Source organism: Anser brachyrhynchus (genome assembly GCF_964034855.1).
Source record: "Anser brachyrhynchus genome assembly, chromosome: 3".
Taxonomy (NCBI): Eukaryota; Metazoa; Chordata; class Aves; order Anseriformes; family Anatidae; genus Anser; species Anser brachyrhynchus.
The window spans coordinates 55056644-55082574 of NC_137696.1; the positions used below are offsets into that span (position 1 = coordinate 55056644).

Below are 25931 nucleotides of genomic sequence, written 5' to 3' on the forward strand. Positions count from 1 at the left end.
CTAAGTCCGTCTCAAAAAGTAACTGTGTCAGGCATTTGGGGACTGAAACTCACACAAGAACCCACCTTGAGAGGACAAAGAATTGATTGCAGGTGTCTGTGCCTCATGCAGCAGTTTGTCGGAGCGAAAGAAGTCAGGAGGGGAAGGGATGGCTTGTGCCTGAAGTGGTACAGTTTGTTGGTTCCTGCTGGTTTCGTTCTGGGGAAAATAAAACAACCATTTCTCAGGCAGGGTCCTATACAGTGAGTTAAAGACAGGAGTAGGAACAGAAAATAGACTGGGCTCCAGTCCTTTCTAACAATAATCTATGGTTTGTTTTGTTTGTTTGTTTGTTTTCCTCTCTCTCTAACCCCTCTCAAAACAATGCATGCCAAGAGGAAGTCACCAATAGATCCTTACCCAAAGTCCGTGCAGCAGCCAGCAGCTAGCAGCCAGACTGCCTGCCCAAAACACGAGGCAGTGCGGTGCATCCTGCCCACGACAGGCTCCCGCGGACAGACTCGCAGCCTGGGCTCCCACCTGCCTGCCAGGCATCCGCCCCCAGGACCTCTGCTTTCCGCTTTGTCTCAGTACATACAGCATGCTGCTTGTGGTGGAGCTGACATTTTATGGGCTCTTGGCTCTAATGTTGGTTTAAGATCTTCCGCAGTCTGCAAAATACCCTCCTAAAGGCTTCAGGTCATTGATTTTCCAGGGCAATTTCCCTGTGCTCGGCTCAGCACTCAAGTCCCATAACCCCACAGCCTGCTCTCCAGCCCCAGCAGCAAGTTTCTTTTCCTACTCATACATCAAGCATGTCCAGTTTCAATGGCAGGGCCAGAACCATGCCACCAGCCGCATTTTGTGCAGGAGCTGGTCCCCTGCAGGGATGAGTTGTCAGCCACCCCAGGAAATGCGCTCTCGAGGGTCTCCCATGCCCCAGTCCAGGCTCGCACAGAGGTTTGGGCAGAAGCTGGGTCAGCACCCTGCTGCATCCACTGCAGAGCTGCTGCTGTGCTGGGGACAGCTTTAGGTAATTGTGGCCACAGGCTTGGATCTAAATACCCAAAGTCCACTGACATCTTGTTTTCAGGCACCTGCCTGAAACAAAGATCATTCAAAACAAAAACACAATTCTGAAGCCCAGACTCCCTGAATCCTGGCTCAGACATCCTTTCTAATAAATTTTAAAACAATGTTTTTATTGCTGCTGCTATTATTTGGAAAGTTTAATTTGATCCTCACAGTTCTCCCTGAAACTTTCACATCATTCAATCTACGAATTCTTTTTGGCAGGGAAATTGCAGTTGCTGTTTTGTTTTTCTTCTTGAGGGAACAAGCTCTGCTCTTTTTTTTTCTTTCCTTCTTTTTTTTTTTTTTTTGGTGTTGATAATGACATTTCACATATCACTGGTGATGCAGGCCTGAAGCCCAGATCCAGCACAGAGAAATAGCTTCAATCCTTCATACAGGATGAGGCTTCAGGTTAAAGAACACTACCAAATCACAGGCTTGCCAGTAAAATTCCTTTTTCTGTGATTTTGCTGCAATGAAATAATCTCCGGTTGAAAAAATATGATGAACGATAGGGTTATTTTTATTCTAAATTTTATTTTATTTTTTATGATGCAGCCATCAGCAAAATGAGGATCCGAGAGCTTCAGTGTTTAAAGCCAGAAGGAATTATTTGATCATCTAGTCTGGCTTCCTAAATATCATAGGCCATTAAGTTTCATGCTGGTATCTTATATTAAATCCAAAGGCTTTAGAAAAACTAAAGAATTTCAGGAGCTTGCATCTTTTGAAGAGATTAAACTGCATGTTGCAGGCAGAATACCAGAGAGACCAAGCCGGTGCCTGAGGACCCTGGAACGGCAGAGAGCTGATTAGGTGAAGGATGTTCCCAGAAAGTAAATAGTGCCCTCATCACCGAAGAAAGTACAAAACTTCTTTGTCAATCTTCCCTGGGAGTTAAGCTGCATTTCTACCCCCCAGCCTAAGTGGTAGTGTCGGTGAGCAAGACAGCCTGTCCAAACACAGAGCATCAGCCCCAGGATGGAAGGTGTGGGCCATTCCCCTTCATTCAAACCTTGCACAGGAGTGCTGGGCCTGATCCAACACATGCAGCACCTGTCCCCAGCCTCCAGTGCTGCAGGGGAAGGCAGGCAAAGGGAAAATCCGGTCTAGACTGGGATGCACAAGTATTAAGGAAATATTCCCCCCCGTGTCCTGATACAAAACTGTCAGGAAGGTTTGAGTAACAAAACCAGGAGCATACTGAGCATGTCGTGGGCAAAGTAAGCAACCTGTATCAGCAAAACAAAGGGCAATGGGGCAATACAGTCTTGCTGACTTGAGAAACAAAGACACCTCCAGCACAATCAGCCCAGCACTCCCACGGAGTCTGTAGCATTTTGCTAAGACACAGCATTAAAGCCTCCCTTTTAAGAAAGGTTTCTAGGTGATCGTTTTGCTGACGGGAAATCAAGTTTGCATGGAGAAAATCAATTGAAAGAATTGACTTTAGCTCCTCAGTGGTGCTGGCTGGTGGTAAGAGGTAGCTCTGGAGCCACCTGACACAACCCCAGGAGTACCCAGCCCCCTCCATCCTGCTGGCTCCAGGTAGAAGTCACCAAGGGTGGTGAACTTGGTGTTCAGGTCACGCTATAAAGAAAATCTTTTCCATATTCACAGCTTTTGTCATCTCCATAATTTTAAAAGTTTGAATGAGAAATCTGAATATATTTGACAATCAGCCACCAGAGCGTATTGAATATCACAAACTGAGTGGGAATATGTACAGGAGAGTTATCCCCTAGTGAACACAGCAGAGGAATGATCATCTTGTTTAAGTACCCAAAACAGCCACCAACGAAAGTGTATGTTTGTCAGATATTCATTGGCTCCATCCTACTATAGGCTTCAAAAACCTAGCATGAAACTGTGCTTTACATTTTAGTGATTGCTAAGGAGTAGAAAGATCCCCCGAATCCAGAAGACGGATAAGGCATCAGAAAGGCAAATGATAGCCAGATGGATATGGACAGACCTTCATTATAATCATCTCACAGTGAGGTGGCTGCATTCAACAGAATTGCTCAAGGGAAGAACTTGAAGAGCTACTTTGTCATCTTACTTCATCAGGACCCATTTTCTTTGATTACAGCTATAGTCTGTATGCTCTGCTGATTCAGGAACTCTCGATGTATTTCTTAAGTGCTATTTTTTGATTATTGAGCAAGGATAAAGTAAACAGTAAATGCTCTTGGAGTATCAAAGACATTCTTCTGGATGATAAGCGAGCAGGAGTCACACAAGTCTGGCAGGCAACCATGGGGTGCATAAAGTATAATATTCCATACTGTTTTGAATGTCCCATTGTCATCAAGGGATCTTCACGCACATTTGCAGTTGGTCATCATTCACTTTTCTTACTGTCTTAAAGAGCGTTAACCCATGTGAAAGCAAAACACAGCAGGATTCAAGTTCCTGAAAGAGCAAAGGAGCAAAGTCTCTACCTGATATATTGAATATTCAATTACTCTTTACTCAATTAATTTCACAGAGCTGGAAGGGTGTAGTTTATGCTAGGGGCAAAGTGACCTTAACACATCTTACCAGTATCTCTGCAAAGATCAGACCTTCATTTGAGCCCTTGGCTCATTTGTCAGCTTTGTACGTGTTAGAGGAGATGACCCTTGGCAGCTACACCAGTGGGCTGTGTTATCACGTGAATTCAGTCTTCAAGCTCCCTGAGCAACACAGTGCACTGCAACAAGGATGTGACTGGAATTTGGTTCGGCCTGCACACAAATAAAAGCTAAATGTCATCTGGTGCTTCAGAATGAAAGAAAATAATTCCTTTGGACAGACTGATCTAATTTTATCAGCAACGACTTAAGTGGCAGGTCAGGGTGAAAGTCCTTTGAAATTTCTGTGTTAGAACAGGAGAGATTTGCCAGTCAATACAGAAATAAACTCTACTCAAGATTTATCTTCTCTGACAGATTATTAGGATATGGAATCCGTAGGTGAAATTTCATGGCTTGCATTACACAGGAGGTCAGACTAGATTATGATAATGGTCTCTTCTGAACCGAAGAAATATCCATTACTGTTATCAAAGAGGAGAACATGTTGTTTTAATGCGCCAAAAAAAAAAAAAGATAAAAAAAAAAGATGAATTTAATGAAGAAAAGAATACTGCATTAAGAGTGTAACATATAATTTGTTTACTATCTTTGATGGTATTTCTCTACTCTCACCAGATTTTGTCTCTGCTTTACAAGAGAAGAAAACACCACAATCTTCCCACCACCACCAGCACCCCCCCCCCCCCAGTCTCTGTTTCCACATAAATCAGAGAGTGACCTCAGCTCCACACAGCTAGGGTCAAAGAGCTGGGATTGCAGGTTGAAAGCTCATAAGCCAGTAAAGCTATTTTAGTTGTAACATGCATGAAAAGGAAAAGATCTGAACAGCTGTTTACACTCTGTAAAACCTCTAAAAATCTTTTTCTATGTTTTGTCAGAGCTATATATATAATGTATATTTATATATAACATGTTTTATAAATTTAATTGATGCCTATTCAAAAATTTTCTGTACACAATGCAGACAAATATTCTGTTTGATTTATTATTTGATATTCTTTAGAAATATCCATAATGGGTCACTCTTGATATTTATATGCATACAGTTCATTGCAGGCCAAACTCAGTAATATATATAAATTCTGAATACTGTTTCCTTTTCATATGTGACCAGGGAATGACTAAATTATTCCTACTCTGCTACTGTGAAATGGACTAAACACTTGCATCTATTGCACAGTAGGTGAAGAATGACAGTAAAGGAATGCAGTTTTTTTTCAGAGTTATGCTACCATAGCCTCCTCCTAACTGTTAGTAACTGGGAAAAAAAAAAAAAAAAGAAAAAAAAAAAGTCTTATTCTGAAACAGAGCTGGCTTGCCATGGATAAAACTCTCCATCCTCGCTTACTGGCTCCAGCTGCATTCAAACACAACTGGGGAGACCGTGATCCTGGAGTATTGACAAAAATGACTTGCTACCTTAGTAACAGAACTAGTGAAAATTGAACTTTTCTGCAAACAAATGATTTTCATCTTAACTTTTTTAGATTTTCTGTGTTGTTAGTGAGCTACCTAAAGCTTGAGAAACATCACTTTTTGTGTGTCAAGAAGAAAAAAAATATTATTTTCAGAGATCCATCTTTCATGTTCCTAGGTGGCAGTAACAGCTAGGACTGCAATAGCATAACTTGGATTTGTAGACTATCTTCCATTCTACAGGCGGTGAATGAAAAAATGGTTATTAAAATAGCACATGTAAAGCAATAGCATGTTTTTACCCTGTTCAAAGAGAGAGATCAAGGACATAAAACCAAGCCTTTGTAATTCTGGTCTTCGTAATTCAACCAATTCTTTGTAATTCACAACAATCCTTTGTAATTCACAAGAGACTTCCAGCTTACTGTGGTCCATATAGCATCCCTGTCACACATTGATCACCTTAGGCACTGAGGCAAACCTCACCAAACTTCAGATCCATGAGAAGATACCAGAAGCTACTAGCAGAGTTTTGAACAGGAAATCAAACCACCTTCCCATTCTCATCTGCCAAATCAAGCTATGCATCAAAGCAATCCTTCTTACTCCCTCCAGGTACCCAACAGAAGCCTCAAAGCGATGGATAGGGAACAGTGGTTGTAACAGGACAGATGCTCCCAGAGCAGGCTGAGATCCAGCTACAGTCTGAGGAGCTCAAAGCCAATTCTGTGAGCACAGCTCAGAAATGCTTGGGGTAAATTTAATGAGAGGCTTTTCTTGATGAAAATTGGCAGCTGGTGACAAGTTCAGTGATTTTGAAGGGATGTATGATGAGGGAATATGCAAACAGCCTTAACAAGGACCTGCTCAGATTTTGTGTGCGTCTCTGTCTGCACAACAGCCCTGATTAGGTAAGGATAATAATAGCTATTTCTCTTCAAAGGTGTACATCTGAGCTGGGAGGTTTACATCTCTGCAATAGCACAGAATAATTAGGGTTAAGCATCAGTGCTTCCAAAACTGGGTCAGGTAGCTGTTTATTTATTCTCATGCCATTAAAATCCTTGTGGAAATTTGCTACCAGTTTTTTTTTTTTTTTTTTTTTTTTTTTTTAAGGCAGTAAAGTATAGCACTGATATCACAACCTTGGCTGCCACTCATTTCAAAGGATCCATTGACTTCATAACCTCTAATAGAGACAAAAGTATCTTAACACACTTCATTTTAGCTAAAGTGGAAAAGTAGCTAAAAAAGTGTCAGATATTATGTTCCTAAAATTGTAAATTAAGTCATTTGGACAAACTGTGAGACTCTTGTCTCGCTCCCTGGAAATCAGAAGACAAAATGTCAGCTATTTTCTCTAAAAAAGGAAAAACAGGCTAGATGCTAATTCTTGACTGCTACTGCTCACCGGGGATTGTTTTACTGCAGATGACTCACATAGCAGACATCTTTTATAAATACAGATTCTATGTTGTCTTTTAGCAGCATGTTGTCAAGGACCATGATCAAAATCATATCCTTATTTCTATTTTCAGGATTTATTATGCACCTGCAGTGTCCTTGGATTAACTTGCCTCTGCTCCAAAACAAGGCTTTGAAACCACCCAAGCAATAGTCCCAGACAGTTCACTTCACTTTACTGAACACAATGCAATCTGGGAGAATTGCAATCCTCCTCCAGTGCAAAATGAACAATAAGGATTAGACAGATTCAATTATTCTGTGCCTTTTTTTTTTTCTTTTTTTCCCCTTAACACTGAAGCTCTCTCTCGTTTCCCAGTTCCATATTTGGAGCAATAAGAAAAAGTATAGGCAGCTGCACATGAAAACAAAGTCACGAGCTGCTTTATTCTTTTTTTTTTTTTTTTTGGTTGGTTGTTTTTGTTGTGTTTGTTTGTTTTGCTTAGTCATTTCACATATTGTTGTGTTTACTACAGGATATTATGACAAGAAACGTCTTGTAAAAGTGCTCTGGGGAAGAAGAATCCTTTACACAAAACACATAATCCACAGAATGTGTATATTAAGCCATAATTAGGGTGCTATACACTTCTCACTCTAGCTTTCCCTCTCATAAAAATCTTGGTTAGCAGGAAGCTTAAAAGCAATCAGATTTGAGTATCAAACTGCAGAGTGAGTCAAAAGCACAGAATAGCCGGTCCAAGATGGGTCTCATCTTCCCCAGCTACATTTCACAAGACTGAAATTTGAAAACTTTAGCACCTTGTACACCAAGAACAAGATAGGATATCACATATAGGATTACTATTGCCACAGGCACTAGGCGCTGCATGAGTACTCACAGAGCTGAAGACAGAAGGGGTTCTTCCATTGTCCAAAGGACTCGTTTTAATATTTTGTTCATTTGAATGCTTTACAGTGACAAGGTCTGCTCTCCTCCTGTTGCACTGACATCTGCTTATCAAAAGCCTAGGACAGAATCATAGAATCACAGAATGGTTTGAGGGCTTGAGTAGGAAGGGACCTTAAAGATCATCCAGTTCCACACCCCTCCCATAAGCAGGGACGCCTCCCACCAGACCAGGTTGCTCAAAGCCCCATCCAGGCTGGCCTTGAACACCTCCAGGGATGGGGCATCCACAGATTCTCTGGGTAGACTGTTCCAGTGCCTCACCACTCTCTGGGTGAAGAGTTTCTTCCCTATATCTTCCTTATATTCTTTTGATGCAGACTGACTCGTATCTAATTCCAAACTTTTCATGTTTTCAAAATTTTAAAGCTAAGTTTATAGCTACAAGGACAACATGACCACATCGATAAATGGTTGACTTGGAGTCTTTAATTGTTTGTTCCTTCAAAAAAAAATGTTTTCTCAAGTAAGACATACTTAAACAACAACACATATACAAAATTATATTGCTTTTAACTTTAAGTAGCAGAGTTTCAAATCTTGTTAATTTATAAACACTTCCACTGCATGTGAAAGTAATTAGCACTAAGGTTTATACCAGACAGTGCTGGTGTTCTTGCTTGCCTGTATATCCCCCAAACTGCAAATAGGTTTGGACTGCAGTCTGCCACAATTGCAATTACCACTCTGGAGTGGTCCAGACATGACATCTCTGAGCAAAGAGCTGCAGGTGTGAAGTTTCCTATTGGTTTTGCCAGATCAACTAAAGCAAACTAGGAAAATGTGTCCAATGCACTCCCTGTTAAACCTTAAACCAAACCTTAATCACCAATTAGGAGGATGACAAAGTTCCAGACCACAGCATCATAGCAGCTTTCGACAGAGCTTGCCCAAATCTTTCTAACCTTTCAGAAAATAATATATTTTTGTTTCATACAAGCTGTTGTGTGAACAATGTTGAAAGCCCTTGCCCAAGCACCAGACTGGGACTTTCCAATTTGTTAAGGTGATTGGCAACATGTGTTCTGCTGGCTTTCTACTAGGGTTATGCCCATAGATCACTTGATAGTTGTGAAAATCCCACCTCAAGTCTATGCCTGGTTTTGGTCATTTAAAAATATTTTCAAAATTAAAAACAAAAAAAAACAAAAACAAAAACAAATATGCTGCTGCCTGGAAAGACCAAAAAATAATATGTCCAGTGTCGGTGTCAGTTCCAACTATGTAAGCCAGTGCTTTGACACTTGTCTGGTTGAGATCAGCATCTTCATTTTATCAGAGCTGGAACCCCATTTGCCACTGTTACTCATAAGGACCTCAGTATTTTTTTCTTCACCTGGTTATTTAGTATCTCTCTTCTCCTACAAAGAGAGGCCATTCTGCAATGCTCATAAAAATGTGCTACATATTTCAGGAACATTTTACAAGTAAACTATCCTGGATGCAGAAAATCTTTGATCAGCCTCTTTCTTCTCAGTTTAAACATCATGTTTCAAGTTATCACAATGAGCAATCAAGCATTGATGGAAACTTTTCATTTTAATTACACTCAATGACTCCTCTAATTTCTGTATTATTAATTTTCTTCCAGGCAATATTGGAAAAACAAATTTCATATTGTGATAAAAGTGCAACGTGAATAAGCTCCGTGGAATGGAAAGAGTTCTGGGAGCTGAGCAAAAGAAAGGCTTTTTTGTATCTAGCCTTAGGCAATTTTGTGGTTGGCTCTTTCATTAATTTCACCTAACACCTTTGAACACGAAGCCCTAATTTTCTGCTCACAAACCACAAACACTTCCACTTTCAAACCATGTGTCCCAGTGAAGACTGAAAATTAATGGCTATTTCTATCATGTAAAATACACTGTTTGGGAAATTTAGAGAGAATCCTGAATTCAAAGAAAACTTTATGAAGAGAGAAATGTGAAAGAACAAAAGGATGTTTCAAATAAAACCAGAAGATCTTTAATATCAAACTATTAAAACCTGTATGTCATTAGCGAGACATACCCCTCAGCCAGACCCCAAAGTCTGGAAGTTTTAATAAACTCATACTTATGTTTCCATGCCTATGTAAAAGCCATGGACTTCAATGAGGCATGTCATGGTGTTTGCTTTAGGTGTTTTTCTGAATAGAAATGATTTTTCTTCCAACCATGATGTAAAAAAAAATTGTTTGAACTTTCAGTGGGAAGTTCTGAGAAATCACATGCCAGATGAATTTCTGTTCAATAAGGCAGTTGCCATCTTCAAAAAATGTCTTGAAGCACTCCAGTCTTGTGACAACAGCTGCCTGAGTGATGTAGCAATGCACGTGGTGAAACAGAGGGCCATGAGAAGCATGCTAAGATATGTTTAAAGGATATGGTTTAGTATGGGACTTGCTAGGTCAGGTTGATGGTTGGACTTAATGGCCTTGAAGGTCTTTTCCAACCTGGATGATTCTATGATGGACCTCACCTGAAAACAGTACAGGATTTGTGGTCCGGGCTAATGAGGTATGTGATATTGCATAAACATATCCTGTGGCTGAGCTTATCTGAGAATTTGTAATTAGCTGAACTGATGTAACCCATAAAAAATGTTATTCACATGGGCCTTTTTCTGTTTTTAGCTGACTGCTTTAAGCAGCAGTCACTTGATACTAGGTGGTTGCTGTTTGTGGAAGCAGCTATCCAGATCCCCTGTGCCTCAGTGCCCCACTTGTTATATAGATAGCATTGATACTAGTGATGGAGAGGGCCTCAGAGATTATACAGAATCTCTGTGCAGATTGCCTTTACATCATCCCCCTCTTCAGATCCCTTTCTTTGCCAGGGGAGTGCAAAGACTGACACACATGGAGCTGGACTTGCAGGTGAAAAGGCAGTACAAGATACAGACATGATTTGGAATATTTGGATGAAAAGCACCATAGGAATACAAGCAATTGCTTTTGCTGTGTGTTTTGGCTTTTGATTCCAACTACTGAAGTGTTCACATGAAGTGTGTTCTCTGTTATTTGCTGGCTTGCTTGTCTAAATGAATCAGCTGATATAGGACCTTCAGTCCAGGTGTATTTTGCTTCTTGTGAGAGCACCACATCAGAGGTTAGCTTAGCACTTGGTGGCCGTTTAGCTCTTATGTCTTCCTCCCTCATGAGGGTACCTATGGCAATTAAGTATCACACGGTGGTCTGGTTATAAAACACCTACTATTGTCTCTTCCATCGATGTACACTGCATGAGTCCTTGCAGCACTATATTCAGGGGCTTTGGCATTTCTGCGTCTGTATGTTAATGACACATTTCAAATGAGAATTTTTCCTCCTGTTTTCTTCCATTAGTCACTTTATAATGCCCTGAAAAGACAGGCTTTTGATGCAGTCCTGCTGGCATGGGGAGGGGGTGGCAGGCAGCAGATAATGGCTTTGACAGCTTTTGAACAGGAGCCACTCAGCAGTAAGTAGTAAGCCCAAAATGTCAATGGTATGTCCCTTATCACAAGATGTCATTACAGCTCTCCTGCACTAAGCAGCTTCATTTGGTAATTCTCTCACACAATCCCATTCTTCTTGTATAGAGTCATTATCTGGGATACTACTCTCTTCTGTTGCAAGAAAAATATGAGGTGAGCCTTATTTTGGGAAATAAAGGAGAAAAAAAAAAAAGAGAAAAGAAAAAAAAAAAAGGACCAACTAAACCAGAGAAAAGTTTCACAAGTTTCAAAATGAGAAGGCATGATCACAGCTCAGTGGAACCATAAAAAGCTACACATCACAGTAACTGATCTGAAGTCCTCCTTCATGTTTCTTCTCCAGCAAATGTAAATGGTCATGCAGAAAGGACTGGGCAAGGTAGTAGTTTGGACCCAAGCATTGCGTCCACACTACAACTCATTGCTGCTCTAATTAGTGGTTTTATGACTGTAATAGGAAAAAGGAAAAAAGATATAGGAGTAGGCTCAGGCAAAGGCTGATAATTGTCTATGTGAATATTAAATTTACAGTGTTTATGCTGAAGCCAGGACACCAACAAAATTAGGTACCTACTATGAAAACCTTTAGTGACTCATTAAACCATCCTATAACTTTATGAAAAGCTATAAATTTGTGGTGAATCTGTAGTCTGATTTTATTTTTTTTTTTGTGCTAGAAGGCAACTGGAAACTGCTGATGAAAGAGGAGTATTTTTTTCTGCTGTTGCAGCTATTTACAGTGTGTGTTTCAAATAATCTTTTCCCGCCATTACTCCTGCAGAACTGACTTATTTGTTCATTCAGTGAAATTTAACTCTCAAGTGGCTCCCTGGTCTCTGCAAGAGGATCAACCCATCTGAAGTCAGCACCAGCACTTTCAAGAAGCAGGTGTGAACTACTCTCAGGGATTACTTTCAGCTCTCACTTTGTTCTCTACTGTCTATTTGAAATGTAACTTTAATAGAATCAAATGGCATTTGTCCAGGACTATCTTCAAAGCATATCAGACTCAAAGCAAAAAAGGTTACAACACAGCAACTCATCCAGCTTCTCTCATCGCTGAAAGACCTTACAGATGTTTCTGAGATGTAAGAGATTAGGAGAGGTGGAAGTTTTATACGAGGGGTCGGGGTGCTCTTGGGAGAGGCTATGGCAACATGGCTCTGTTGTGAGACCACAGCTGAAGAGGCTGTACTTGGCCAGAATTTGTGAACAGGGCAGTCAGCATCAATTGGCCACAGAAAGATCCAAAGGGAAAAGACTTTCATGCAAGTCATAATGAACTCCTATTTCCTTTCCAACTGTAAGGGGAACATATCTCAAGTTACTGTATATTAACAGCAACACTGCTACTTGACAGTTACTTTACAATAGGCCACATTTTGTTCCTTTAGCAAATACATTCTCATAGTAAAAATTGCAAGGGAAAAAGAGAAATTACAAGTCTGAGCATAGTGATTATGGAAAAGATAGATAGAAATTAGACCTTCATACAAAGAATGTAATTTTAAGCTTTAACAATCACTGGCTTGATGTTGCAAAATGCCTGAGACAGATTATGTTAATCACATCTTGGCTGCATACAAAGAACAGAGCTGTCTCATTCTCCTGGCCACAGTGGGGTTCTAATCTTTTTCATACATTAAGATGGCACATTTTTGAGGATACCTTGATAACTCTAAAATAGTGTCTTGGTTCTGGGTTTGCTTAAGATTTTATTAAACATTTTTTATTGAAGAAAATGGCAAAAATCTCACTGGTACCATGAAATTAAAGTTCTTCCTGGTTTCTACCATCGTGCTCTAATGTTCTGCAACTTATTTGGCTTTTCCCACCTTAAAATGCATTAAGGGTTTTTTGTTGTTGTTTTTGTTTTTATGTCTTTTGCATAGCAAAATGAGACAGTCTTCATATGCCTAAAACACTTGACCAGGTTTTCTTACTTAAGTTTAGACTAACAATTTTAGTTTAGTCTAACAATTTTAGACTAAAACTAACTCTTAATTTATCCTAATTTGTCACCTGAAAAAACAAACAAACAAACAAACAAAAACACCACCACAAAACAGGAATTCTGAATATTATATTATGATGCTTTCTCAAAATTACTCGTTTCTTCACAACTAAGTACAGTCCCCTGAAATATCCAGCCAGAGTACTTTAAATTCATGCTTTAAATTCAAATGCATTATCTTTCAAGTAACCACTTTCTGTGCCACTTTTTTTTTTTTTGAGTTAAGTTTTCTAAATACTTGTGGCCATAGGTGTCCACAGCAATCTGCACCACTGGTGACAGAGATCACGGCTTAGTCCAGACCTGAGCTCTGTCTGGAACCATCCTCTAAAACCATCTCCTGTAAAGCTTTCTCTCTCCAACAGTGAGAAGCTTTTTTATTTATATAAAGGAATTATAAAGGAACGGGAACATTATATATATATATAAAAAAATCCATTGAAAATCCAAATTCAATTGAAATTGTGTTAAATTGACTGATGATCAAGTGCTGATTAAGTGCTGTTAAAAATCATACAATCTAACCTTGTTATTTACCGTAAATGTATAAGATAAATCCTAAACTGCTGCTACATTATGGTTGCGTAAAATCAGTTCTGCTACATGAACTTCCAAAATATTGACTGAAGAACAAATGCTATCAATGACAAGATATTCATGGACATATTGGCCATTGCATTTCCCATCGGTTACAGACAGCCAATAAGACATTATCCATGGGATTTCAGCAAGTGAAAAGAGCTTTAAAACAGAGATGGGAAATAGAATAGGATAATAGAAAGTAACTGCAGAATGATCACAAATTGATTCAGCTTATATTTAAAATCAAAGAATAAATATAAGTATGCCTTGTGCTAAGGATTTGGATTTCAGAAAAGCAAATTTAGACAAGCTAAGCAAGCTGATTAGTAAAATCAGCTGGACTGAGATGATAGAGCATCTTGACTGTGGAAAGAGAAAGGGATTTTCTACTGTCTGAAAATCTATAATTACAAAAAAATTTACCCTCAGCAGGAAGAAAAACTTATAGAAAGGGGTTCCACAGTTTTTGTCTAAATAAATATCCACCTTTAAAAGGATTTTAAAAATATATTATAACCTTAAAAAGTATATAAGCAGAGGCTAAAAGGATATAAGCAAAAAGCTTACAAGAAGTAGAAAGGGAAAATGACAGATCAGTAAGTAAAGCTAGATTTCACAGGTCAAGACATACAAAGGTAAAAAAAAGAACTGCCATCATCAATCTGAGTTAGATTCTGCAAGCAAACAGCAAAATACCCTTTGGAAATACACAGCAGAAAGAAACAAGGGGAAAACTGTTTCTGCCAGTCCTGATGGTGGGATAACCTGTAGATTAAAAATATGTAGGTGTAATGCCAAAATTAAAGGAGTGAGGCACCTAGATTTTCAATATGGATGGATGCAGTGACGACAAACATAATAAATGGAGTGGAAATAAGGATATGGAAATTAAAGCTACTGCCCTGGAGAAGAAAGCAAAACTCGAGGAGAGTAGCACTTTCAAATTAGCATAGGAAGGGAGGAAGTGGGAGTAGTCTGCTTGCCAGAATTAAGATCTGGCACATGATATAGGAGCATTTGTGAGCCATTTTTAGGAAGGGTTCCAAATCAAATGTGGTAACTTATAAACAGAAACTACTTACAAGGAGAAGGGAAGGGGGAAACAAGATGAGAAAACGTCTCCAAAAATGATCAAATCAAGTGTCAGTCAGTTAATTCAGCTTCATTATTATGACCTTACATCAGTTTTGGAAGGAAAGGAGAGCAAAAGACAAGGAGATAAACAAGAAGTGGCTTGCTAATAGCCTAATTTCAGTAGTAACCAACTATTAAATATGAGTGCCTCCTGTTTTTCCTGCCACTCCTGGCTCTGCTCTAGTCCAGCTAGTTCCCTGAAAAGCCCAGAAACAAGAAAACATGGGAAGCACAAGCATGTATCCAAGCCAACCATGTATCCTCTGCCACTTGTCTTGTCACTGACATTGAAATCTACCAGTTACTTCCTCCAGATACACTTAAACTGGAAGTTTGTATCATAGACTTTCTTCTCCTAAAGGTTTTTTGCTATGTTCTGGAGTCAAGTATTTTCAACCACATCTTTCTTTCATCCTTTCCCACTGATGTTCTCATACTATTCTGTATGATGATGCTTCCCATTTCTGTCGGTGATGAATTTGTCCTATTTGTGCAAAGGTCATTAATGCAAATTAACAGGGTCAGATCCTCCAGGAACCTCCTGCATCTTTAAATGCAATATATGTTCTCTGCGGTCAGTTCCTTGCTGTGCTCTGTTTCCCTGCGGTAATTCCAATATCTCCAACCAGACTGCAGTACTGAAATCTAAAACAAACGGCAATTGAAAGTGGTATGGAACCCCTAAACTCTTACTGAAACTGTCAGATAATTTCCAGCCTTTATCAGGACTTGTCTCTGTATCTGTTTCCAGCCCATAAGAAATGTCTATCATACAAACTAATAAATGTTTTTGTAGCAAGAAGCAGACTCGGGAACGTGTCTAAAATATAGAGACCTGGTTGTTTTGTAAATAAAGAAACAGTCTTCACCCCAAGTGCAATACAACATGGCAAAGGCTGAAAAAAATAGAACATATACAAGCCAACAGTTAAAGACCAGAAAAAAAAAAAATCAGGGCTTTCCACTGGTATTTTTTCTGTTGTTTTTTTTTACGTCACAATTTGCTGCAAATACTACTGCTTCCAGGAAAGGAAAGCGAAGTGCCTGGAGAAGAGATACTTGTTTGTTTTACACATGACAAGAGACCCTCACAATAAGCCTGGATGGAGGCATGAGCATCCCAGCCTGACCTCAACTGAGTCTGCTTTGAGCCAGAAGGTTGGACTAGGGCCCTCCAGGTGCAACCTGAACTATCCTATGGTGCCGTGAGGCTCCATACACTGCCGTGACCCTGGCCCAGAGCACAAGCAAAAAGGCACAGCTTGCCCAGCAGGGGTGAACTTGCTGCAAAGTGCACCTCTGGCTGCAAGGTGAGCCCTGTCTCGTCTGACCTCAGACCTCTCCTCGGTGGAATGATGCCCATGAGGTGTTTAAGGGGCTCTATCACAGCCCCGTGAGACCCAGCACTAGTTCTGTATAGGGCCTGGAGCTGCATGAGGTGAGCAGCAGAAACCGCAACACCAAGCAAAGCTGACCTCTGTCAGATGCCTTCTCTCTGAGTACCAAACAGTATCCAAGTAAAAGCCACCCTAAGGCTGTTCTGACTCTCATGCAGTCCCCTGTCGGGTCAAAAAAACACAGAGAGACGTATAAAACTAACTTTTACTCATTCTATCACTGCAGACATGTGCTTCCAACTTAGCACAGAAAGGGGAAATGAGGACCAGTGTATTGCCTCTCTCCTTCCTCAACTGCCCTGCCTTCCCCCCTAGAAAGCAAGAAAAGAAAATAAAGAAATCAAATAAACACCAGATTACAGGTCTACTGACCCCCAGGGACAATATACAATGAGACAATAAACCTGGAGGGATTGGTGCCAAGGTTCAGTCCCCTGCCTGCTTCTTCTTCAGGTCTGCTGCATGACTTGAAGAGAGGGTGAAAAGAGAAAACTCCATTTTGGTCAATGCAGCTCTGCTCCAGCAAGTAGCCCTATGCCTGAAGCACCCCCTAACAACCCACAGGTGTACGCTGTCTAGACAGACACTGAAAGACAGCTGAAGAAATACTACAATAAATCCCAAAGGTTCAAAAAAAGTATTCTGAAACAGAAAATTGTGCATACTGCCTTAGAGGAAACTTTGGTGTACATATTCAAAGAGGGCTTTCTTGACCCCATTTGAGAGAGATGGTCTGTCTCCAAGGCTTCTGAAGTCCCAAGGACGTGTCTGAAGAGTCAGGAAAGAAGCAGAGGCAAAGACCTTTCTGATACAGAAAATAAAGGCCTGGCTGGGTACGTGTTACCAGCTCTCACCCCTGCCACAGTAAGTGTTGCTTACCTCTCCTGAGGGTGGACAAGGGCATGAAGGGAAGACTCATCCTCCTGGAGCATGACAAGGGAAAGTGTCACATGCTCCTTAACTGAACAGGAAAAAAGATTTAAATCCAACTACTTGTCCAATGATATATGGCTTCCATAGAGTTGAAAATTCCTTAGGAAAATTCTTAATTTGCTCTTCTAGTTTTATTTTCTACCAGATGACCTAAATTAAAAAATTTGTCTGAATGGCCTTGGCATTCATTTCTGTCTTATTTTTAGTCATTCAGTGCTTCATGGGTGCTTTTGTTAGGTACCTGATGACCCCACGGTCTCTGGACATAGTGCCTATGTACTTCATGATATACTGTGGCTACACAGTCAGGAAGACTCATTGCTCCAGAATAGTTTAGCTCACTTCAAACATTTCTATTTCTCCTTTTAAAAGCTAAACCCCAAATACTGGAATTTGCCTCCAGCTAAAAATCTGTTTTCCCATCATTTCTACCTTTAGTTTGATAAATAGAAAATGAAAATGAGAACCTCTCTGCAAAATGCCAGTTACTTTGGCACAAAGACAGGAATGAAGGCAGGCTCATTTTGAGCTCATTTGAAATATTAGGGAACCAGGCAATCCCTCTTGGTCCTTTACCTAATGGGGCTTCTCATGACCTGGTCCAGACCACACCTGCAGCCCCCAGGGCAGGGGGTACTTTAAGACCAGTGGCTGCTGTTGAAATATTTGTGACAGTGTACTAGCTGCTTAAAAAAGAAGTATCTGGTGGGAAAAATAAAGATAAAGAAAAAAAAAGTACATAAAATGGTACAATAAAAAAAATGGCTCAGAGCTGGCCCTCGCCCCCTTTGATTAACCTGTCAATAGATGTTCTTATGTATAACATATAGCATGTCAACAGTGTGGTGTTTGTCTTTAGCTCAGTGGCACTGGGAGGAAAGGATTTGACTGACTGCAAAACAAAATCACAAAATAATAGCAGGTGAGACCAAAGTCACAAAACCCTCCCTTCTGATCTGGAGCTGTACAGTGCTTGAGAAATAATGAAAAGTGGAGTCAGAAGTACCTTTCTGATCTTGGGACTGGCCTTGGAGGGCACCACAGTGCCACAGGCAGTCTGGCATCAACACAGAGGTATGGCATTTGGGAAACTGAGATGTACCTGGCTGAAACCATAGGTTGCACGGCTTTAGCTGAAGGGGAGCCTGGCCAGAATACAAGGGCTAAAACTAAGCTCACAGAAAATGTCATTGGATCTTTAATTACTGAAAGTAGGCAGCATCTTGATCCCTGGATGGGAAGGACAGGCGATACACATGTGTGCAGACATGTCTGGTATGCCTCTGTGCAAAGTTCAGTTGCATTCACAATAAATTTTAAATCATTGTCAGCCCTCCCTTCATTTGTGTCAGGTTATCAGATTTAGAGAGGACACTTGGCAATTATATTTCAAATTCAGACTTTATTTCCTTAGCTTACCTTAAAATAAAAATATTTAGTTTTTTTTTTCTTTTCTTTTTTCTTTTTTGGCAGAATTATAAACATAAAACATGATTTTATAGCTGTAAGAAGGCATGCTTTCTGAGATGACACTCTTTTATGCAGAGAGTTCATTCAAACACTGTGGCAGTTTGTTTCAAATAATCGGAGGGCTACATTTAAGAAACAAGACCCTAGGGTTGCTTAACCTCTCAGGAGCAAAGAGGCATTGCCACCTTCCTGAAGCCCACGGCTCCCCCTCAGCCTTCCCAGCAACATGCAGTGGAGGGTTGGACTCAGGTGTGAGTGAAAGAGCAGAGGGAGCAAGCAGCAAGGGGAGTGACGTTTCATTTTATGCTGTCCCCCCAAATATATGGGCATAGTGCAAGATCGCATTGTTCAGCTCACTTTCACAACATGCAGGTGGGAGGCAGGTGGAATATAATTTCATTAACCATGACCTGCAGTCTGCAATCAGTTGCTCTTTCCAAGTGTTTTCTATTGCTGTAAAATAAGGTCAGGAGATGCCATGTTTGTGTGGGGATGCTTTAACCTCACCTTCTTGGGGTGCAAGGAGGACCACAGAGACCACAGGGGAATAGCAGGCTCATTGGGTTGGTGGGGATCCGCATGCACTCAGTGCAGATTTGTGTTCACAAAATCTTCTTCACACTTTTCTGTTTTCCAAAATTTTGTCTAGGAAAGCAAATGTTACCGCTGCTAAGTGAAGTACATTGAGGTAAACAGACTGTCATGGTCCTTCCAAGCAAAAAGAAGTAATCCACCCACTGGGAGCTTTTGCCCTGCTCCAGCTGTTTGCTGGAACATTTCACCTTAGAACAGACATTTGCTCTTTAGGCCCTAGTTGTTTGTTTTTTTTTTTTTACCCAAGCTGGGTAATATTAAAAAGGTAAATGTCTGGAGCATTTTCTTTCACGAAAGGATTTTGCAACAGTGGGAACATGGTGTTTAAAGGATATCTCATTTTCTGGATTGTTTGTTTGTTTTTAATTGCTTGCATTTACTTCTTAAAACATATATAGAGAGAAATTTATTTCCTAGTGCACTTACCGTCTCTGCTGATTGCTGGAGGATTCAAAAGAAATTTCTGGACATTAAGCTTTTTCTGAATATTAATGATTTTCCCTTAGTATTTTATCATTTATTACATACAATAGGGAAATGATTCCTTCTTCCTTTCTTATGTGGGAGTCACACAGCCCAAACCATTGCACTGAATCTAGGGAGTAAAGCCATATGAACCAGCTCCGTAACCAGGAACAAGGAAAGCTCAGCTCTCAAGGTATAGAGAATGCAGAATGTTCACAGAACATCCAAGGAGAGTCTCTGATTTCAGACTTCAAACCTTCAGACTTCGAAATCTTCAAGACTGAACTGGGATTTCAACTTGGAGCAGAGAGTGTGTATTGGTGTTCTGGAGGGAAGCAAATTGGGTGCAACTGTTGATATCTGCTGTTTGGGGTCTACAGCCATGCATTTCTAGGAGCTGAACATGAACATAGCTTGGTTCAAAACAACCCAGTTATTGGCTTATTGCTGTCTCTGTTCATTAGTGCCAATGAGTATCATACTGCTGTACCACAAGCTGGTACAGTGGAAATCTGGTTGCACCAGTCCAAACTCAAGCAGTAGTGGAGCTAATAGAGTTCTCTATTCTTGGCGAGGCCAGGAAGGGGACCAGTAAAACTGCTGTATTGGACTTCCGGAGGGCTGACTTTGAGCTGCTCAGGACGCTGGTTGGCCGAGTCCCTTGGGAGGCGGTTCTGAAGGGCAGAGGAGTCCAGGAAGGCTGGGCACTCCTCAAGAAGGAAATCGTGATGGCACAGGAGCGGTCCGTCCCCACGTGTCCAAAGACGAGCCGGCGTGGAAGAAGACCGGCCTGGCTCAACAGAGAGTTGCGGCTTGTGCTTAGCAGAAAAAAGAGGGTTTATAATCTTTGGAAAAAAGGGCGGGCCACTGAGGAGGACTACAAGGATGTAGCGAGGCTGTGCAGGGAGAAAATTAGAAAGGCCAAAGCTCATCTGGAGCTCAACCTGGCTACTGCCGTTAAAGACAACAAAAAATCCTTTTACAAATATATCAACGCGAAACGGAGGACTAAGGAGAATCTCCATCCTTTACTGGATGCGAGGGGAAACCTAGTTACTAAGGATGAGGAAAAGGCTGAGGTGCTTAATGCCGCCTTTGCCTCAGTCTTTAGCGGCAATACCAGTTGTTCTCTGGATACCCAGTGCCTTGAGCTGGTGGAAGGGGATGGGGAGCAGGATGTGGCCTTCGCTATCCATGAGGAAATGGTTGGCGACCTGCTACGGAGCTTGGATGTGCGCAAGTCGATGGGGCCGGATGGGATGCACCCGAGGGTACTGAAAGAACTGGCGGAGGAGTTGGCCGAGCCGAAATTAATAAGAAGAAAAAAAAAAAAAAACTACAGGCTGGGAGATGAGTGGCTGGAAAGCTGCCTGGCCGAGAGGGACCTGGGAGTATTGGTTGATAGTCGGCTGAATATGAGCCAGCAGTGTGCCCAGGTGGCCAAGAAGGCCAACAGCATCCTGGCCTGCATAAGAAGCAGTGTGGCCAGCAGGTCTAGGGAAGTGATTGTGCCCCTGTACTCAGCTCTGGTGAGGCCGCACCTCGAGTACTGTGTTCAGTTTTGGGCCCCTCGCTACAGGAAGGACATGGACGTGCTCGAGCGAGTCCAGAGAAGGGCGACGAAGCTGGTGAGGGGTCTGGAGAACAAGTCTTACGAGGAGCGGCTGAGGGAGCTGGGCTTGTTCAGCCTGGAGAAGAGGAGGCTCAGGGGTGACCTTATCGCTCTCTACAGTTACCTTAAAGGAGGCTGTAGCGAGGTGGGGGTTGGTCTGTTCTCCTACGTGCCTGGTGACAGGACGAGGGGGAATGGGCGAAAGTTGCGACAGGGGAGTTTTAGGTTGGATGTTAGGAAGTACTTCTTTACCGAAAGGGTTATTAAGCATTTGAACGGGCTGCCCAGGGAGGTGGTGGAGTCACCATCCCTGGAGGTCTTTAAAAGACGTTTAGATGTAGAGCTTAGCGATATGGTTTAGTGGAGTACTTAGTGTTAGGTCAGAGGTTGGACTCGATGATCTTGAGGTCTCTTCCAACCTAGAAATCTGTGATACTGTGATACTGTGATTTACATGAGTTACAAGTTTTACTCATGGACGTACTGGAGACACTGTATCAGGATACAAGAGAGAAAACAACTGGAAATTGCACTCCATTTTGCTCTGTGAATATCAAGAATGAGTGAAATGTTAAGGTACGGTTGTTATAGCAACAGGATAGTTACTTCAAAAAATCCCCACAATCTGGTTTTTACAGAGATTGCTCCAACAAGGTAAGGTTTGAGGGGTGAGGTAGTGTCTTTCAGTAAAATAACTGACACGATGGCAAAAATATATATATCAAACAAGTTTGGGACATATCAGCCTTCTTGAAGAACAGTTCGTGCTCTTGAACATTTGTCTCCTTTAACCAGTTATGTCAATTGCCCTCAGAAGACCTTCACATAAAACTCTTCTTACTTATGTCTTTAGTGTGTCCTGGCTACAGCAATACTCCTGTGATAGCCTGCCACAATGAGATGTACAACTGCTTTCGGAAGTACTGTGTGGTGGGAGAGTGCAGTTAGATATCTACAAAAAGCCTTTGGACAGGACTTACAGTGTCTGCCTTCAATACATACAGAGTCCAGCTCAATAGAAATATAGAAATACAGTGACTGTCACAGTAGTTTCCATAACAGAACAAGCAAACAACAACAACAACAACAACAACAACAACAAAGAGAGAGAAGAGAAAAAAGAAAAAGATTGTCTAATGTATGTTTCATCTTAGTTATTGTATTTATGAAGTGGTGTTGGAAAATCCTGCAGCAGCAAATTTGGGTGGGAAGCGAGCTGTAGAGCCTAGAGGGCTGTATGAAAAAGTAAGATAGAATATGCAGGGAAGGAGAAGAAGAAAGATACCCAGTAAGAACTAAGGAGATGACCATGAAATGAAAAGAACTTGGAAAAATGTTGAAGTCTAGCTGGCAAAAGGGGAGTATGTTGATGTAGGCACAGAGTCAAGAAATGTCACCATGAGTAATGCCTCTTCCATGTCAAGCGCTGTCTCACTTCAGGGAGCAGTGATAAAGCTGCTTTGGTGATACTCATTGGACCTGGTAAATATAAAAACTGAATTTGACTTCTTTACGATCTGCACCACAGCTGTATACTCCTGTTCTGCATGGAAATAACCTGAGTTCTTCAGGATCTGGTTTAATTCATTTTTCCATACAGCTTTGCAGAAAATAACTCAATGACTTTTTCTTACTTTTTTTGCATTACATTTTAGATATTTGTTAGCCTCTGCACATAATGGGCCTTCTACTTTGCTGAGCCAGTACACCAGCTAATGCCAAGAGACCAGTTAAACCCTGAGAGAAAACCTGACCAGAGTCCAGGACCAACCAGTACAGGGAAGGAAATCCCAGTAGGTACCAGCAGCAGAACTTGTTGAGGAGGAAATTCCCCAGCTGGGCACAAACAACAAGATTCAATTTTCAAGCAACAAACCTGTATGATGTACATATACACTCACAAAGTGAGCCTTGCTGTGTGCACAGGCAGCATTATCCATATTTCTACTAAAGCTGGCTCTGGATGTAGGTCCATGCCAAGGGAATGACCTATCCTCCCACTCCCTGGCTCTGCATCTCGGTGTCTCTCCCTTCATATCCCAGACTTGCAGCCATGGAGAAGAAGATGTGTGGCCATCTGTGGGTAGCAAAGGAGGACCTGTGCTGGTGTGCTGGCAGCAGTGTGAGCTGGGCTGGGAGCAAGCAGCTGGGGAAGGAGAGCAGCAAGGGTCAGAAACTTGCTGGCTGCTGCAATTAAATCTTCCCTGGAAAGGAATTCAATGCCCTGGCCATGGGAGTGACATGAATTTTGGCAGAGGTATTCAGCAAAGGCTGTGGTAAATGGTGACTGATTAGGAGTAATTTGGCTCAGAGTATAACACTGTAGATGTGAGAAACTCTCTGAAAATTTCAGATGCACTAGATAGGGAAAAAAGTGCAGGAGATGCTTTGTGAGGAATAAGAGCTTCAGGTGAGCTCTTAGTGTGGAGCCGGGGATGTTATGCCCCACCACTGCCAAATTGGCATGGGACACAGTGAGCAGAATTAAACAGAGATTTGAAGTTTTCAGAGCTCTTCATGGGGTCAGCTCTCCTTGTCTACATCACTCAGAGCAGTTATCTCAGGCTGCACACCAGCCAGGCTGGACATTTTTCAAACTCTTCCATGAACAAAATGGTAATGGACCCATTTTCTCCCAGTACTTGTTCTGTCTGAAAACTGCAGCTTTTAAGGCAATGTCATGAAGTCCATTTAACAGCAAAAAGGAAAAGGTACACATTTCTCTCCTTCATGTCCTGAGAAGTTACCTTTAATTTAAACAGAGGAGACAGTGCTTCAAGGGATGAAAACTCAGTAAATTGTTCACCTGCTCTTCCCTGCCCTGCCAGTGTTTTCCTGTGTGACATCTTGTAACTGGTCAAAAGTTTTCCCACCTGCTGACCTGGGATATGTTTGAGCGGATTGATCTCACCTAGACTGCACTCCTACTTTTGGTGCGTGACACCCTTAAATTAAAGGATGCTTCACTTCGCGCTCCAGCTATCATTTTGGAGATGCCCCTAGATTAACTTACAAACAAGATGGATGAAACAGTAGAAGGTGCTACTTTACATCCATCTTGGAGGGAATCATAATGGAAGACACCAAAATACAGTACATCAGACACACCAGCATCTTTCCACTTCTACAGGGCCACAGCTTGCCAGTGTCTCACCGATGTCTCTGCAAGTGCAGTCTGTTTGGAGCACATAGAAATATTAGTTTCTGCATCCCTGTTTTAAAGACACTCTTACCCATCTGCAGTCAGCAGCTTCCTGTCTTGATGTTTACAGCAATAAAACTGCTCTTTCCAATTATTTTGAAAAGGCTTTATGGCATAATGCAGAGCTGGTAAATGTAATAATGTTGGTACAGGTGTAAAACTGAAAGGAAAATGAGTAAATGGACCCATAATTGCCCTTCAGCCCTTTGCTTCCTTTTTAAGTGGTGCTTTGTATACATTAGATATGAAAATGAAGGACTGCAGATATTCTGCTTCAGTTTTATTTAGTATTAAGTATGTATTTAAGGCAAGTCCTTGGGATGTTAAAACATCTTCAGACAGAAATGTTTTAATAACTGAGGACAGATTTTATCAAGCCATTAAATGACCGAACTAAAAATTGAATGATTAAAAGGAAAAGAACATAGATGCATTTCTAATTTCAATCAAATCATAGTGCTTCTTGTGGTTGTTTTTAAACCTGAAAAGGCAAGCTTTTGCTTCCCAGTTTTCTTGTTTGTACCACCAAAATCTGACCCCTAATTTACATTTACGTGCTGTTTATGCCTGGCCTTCTTAAGCAGTTATGCCAGTAATCACAGTCATTGTCTTTTCTTCCACACTGAGCTTGTGCAGTTCCTGATCGGACATGCAGCATTTCTGTAGATATACCAGAAATATATACACCATTATAGTGTAACAGAATTTATAGTAAGTCATGGCCTCTATAAAAAACATACCTAACCATACCGTCCAAAGCATTTTTTACGTGTGTCATTTGGCATTACTTTTAACACACATTGAGGTAATTTCATATTAACAGCAGTGTGTTTTAGAATCATAAGAATAGCATAATTAAATGATAAATTATGTTTGTTTTTTTTGTTTGTTTTTCTGGTATCAATATTTTCTATCTAAGCCTTTTTTTTTTTTTTCCTGGAGAAATTAGAGGATTACAAATTTTTTTTAGTGTGAGTTTTCTTTATCATTTTTCTTTTACTTCTACATCTTCCTGTTGCTAGTGTCACCATAAATAAATGCAGCAGTTAATATTACTGACTATGTATTATACCTGGAATTAAGCAATTAACCAAGGTGTTTTTTCTTAATTAGAGAGCAAAAATGATGTGTTTTAAACTGTGATATTAGTCATCTCTGCGACCTTAGAGGAGCAAGATGGCAGTCTAATTCTTCATTCCTGTGAAGTCTCCCTACAAAATTAATTTCATGGAGTTCCAAGATCAAAGCTTCTCTGAAATTATCTAAGATTACAAAGATGTCAAGTTCATCCACAACTCCCCTAAGCAGTTTCCACCAAAAAATAAAAAAATAAAAATAAAAAAGCTGACCTAGCTTCTCCCTTTTTTTGAGAGTGGAAGTATAGCCAGATAGCCTATTCCTGGAGTTAAAAAAAAATATTTCTATAGCTTTTAGCAGTAGTACAACTATCTTGCCAACAGCTCTGCAGGCAGTTTAACAACCCTTGTAATGCTGCATTACTGCATGCTTGGGGCTGGAGGCTGGTGTTGACTTTGGATCGAGGATCTTGGTTTGCAAAGGGAAACACAAGCTTTCTTGCTCAGCATCCAGCAGCAAGTTGCTGAACCCAGAGAGAGGGTACCACGGCTTCAATCTGGGCATTGAATACAA

General features: G+C 41.0%; 2 long non-coding RNA genes across 2 annotated transcripts in view; both read right to left on the reverse strand.

The window, feature by feature from the left end:
• Nucleotides 1-25931, reverse strand: part of LOC308192133 — a 120777-nt gene that overhangs the window by 76899 nt on the left and 17947 nt on the right. The window contains exon 4 of the long non-coding RNA XR_013948586.1: nt 66-198. This is a non-coding gene — a long non-coding RNA (uncharacterized lncRNA). The remainder of the gene's footprint in view (nt 1-65; nt 199-25931) is intronic.
• LOC308192134 lies at nt 2514-16507 on the reverse strand. Its single transcript, XR_013948587.1, has 3 exons — nt 16410-16507; nt 3598-3782; nt 2514-3468 (listed from the first exon to the last, which is right to left on the reverse strand). It is a non-coding gene; the product is annotated as an uncharacterized lncRNA (long non-coding RNA).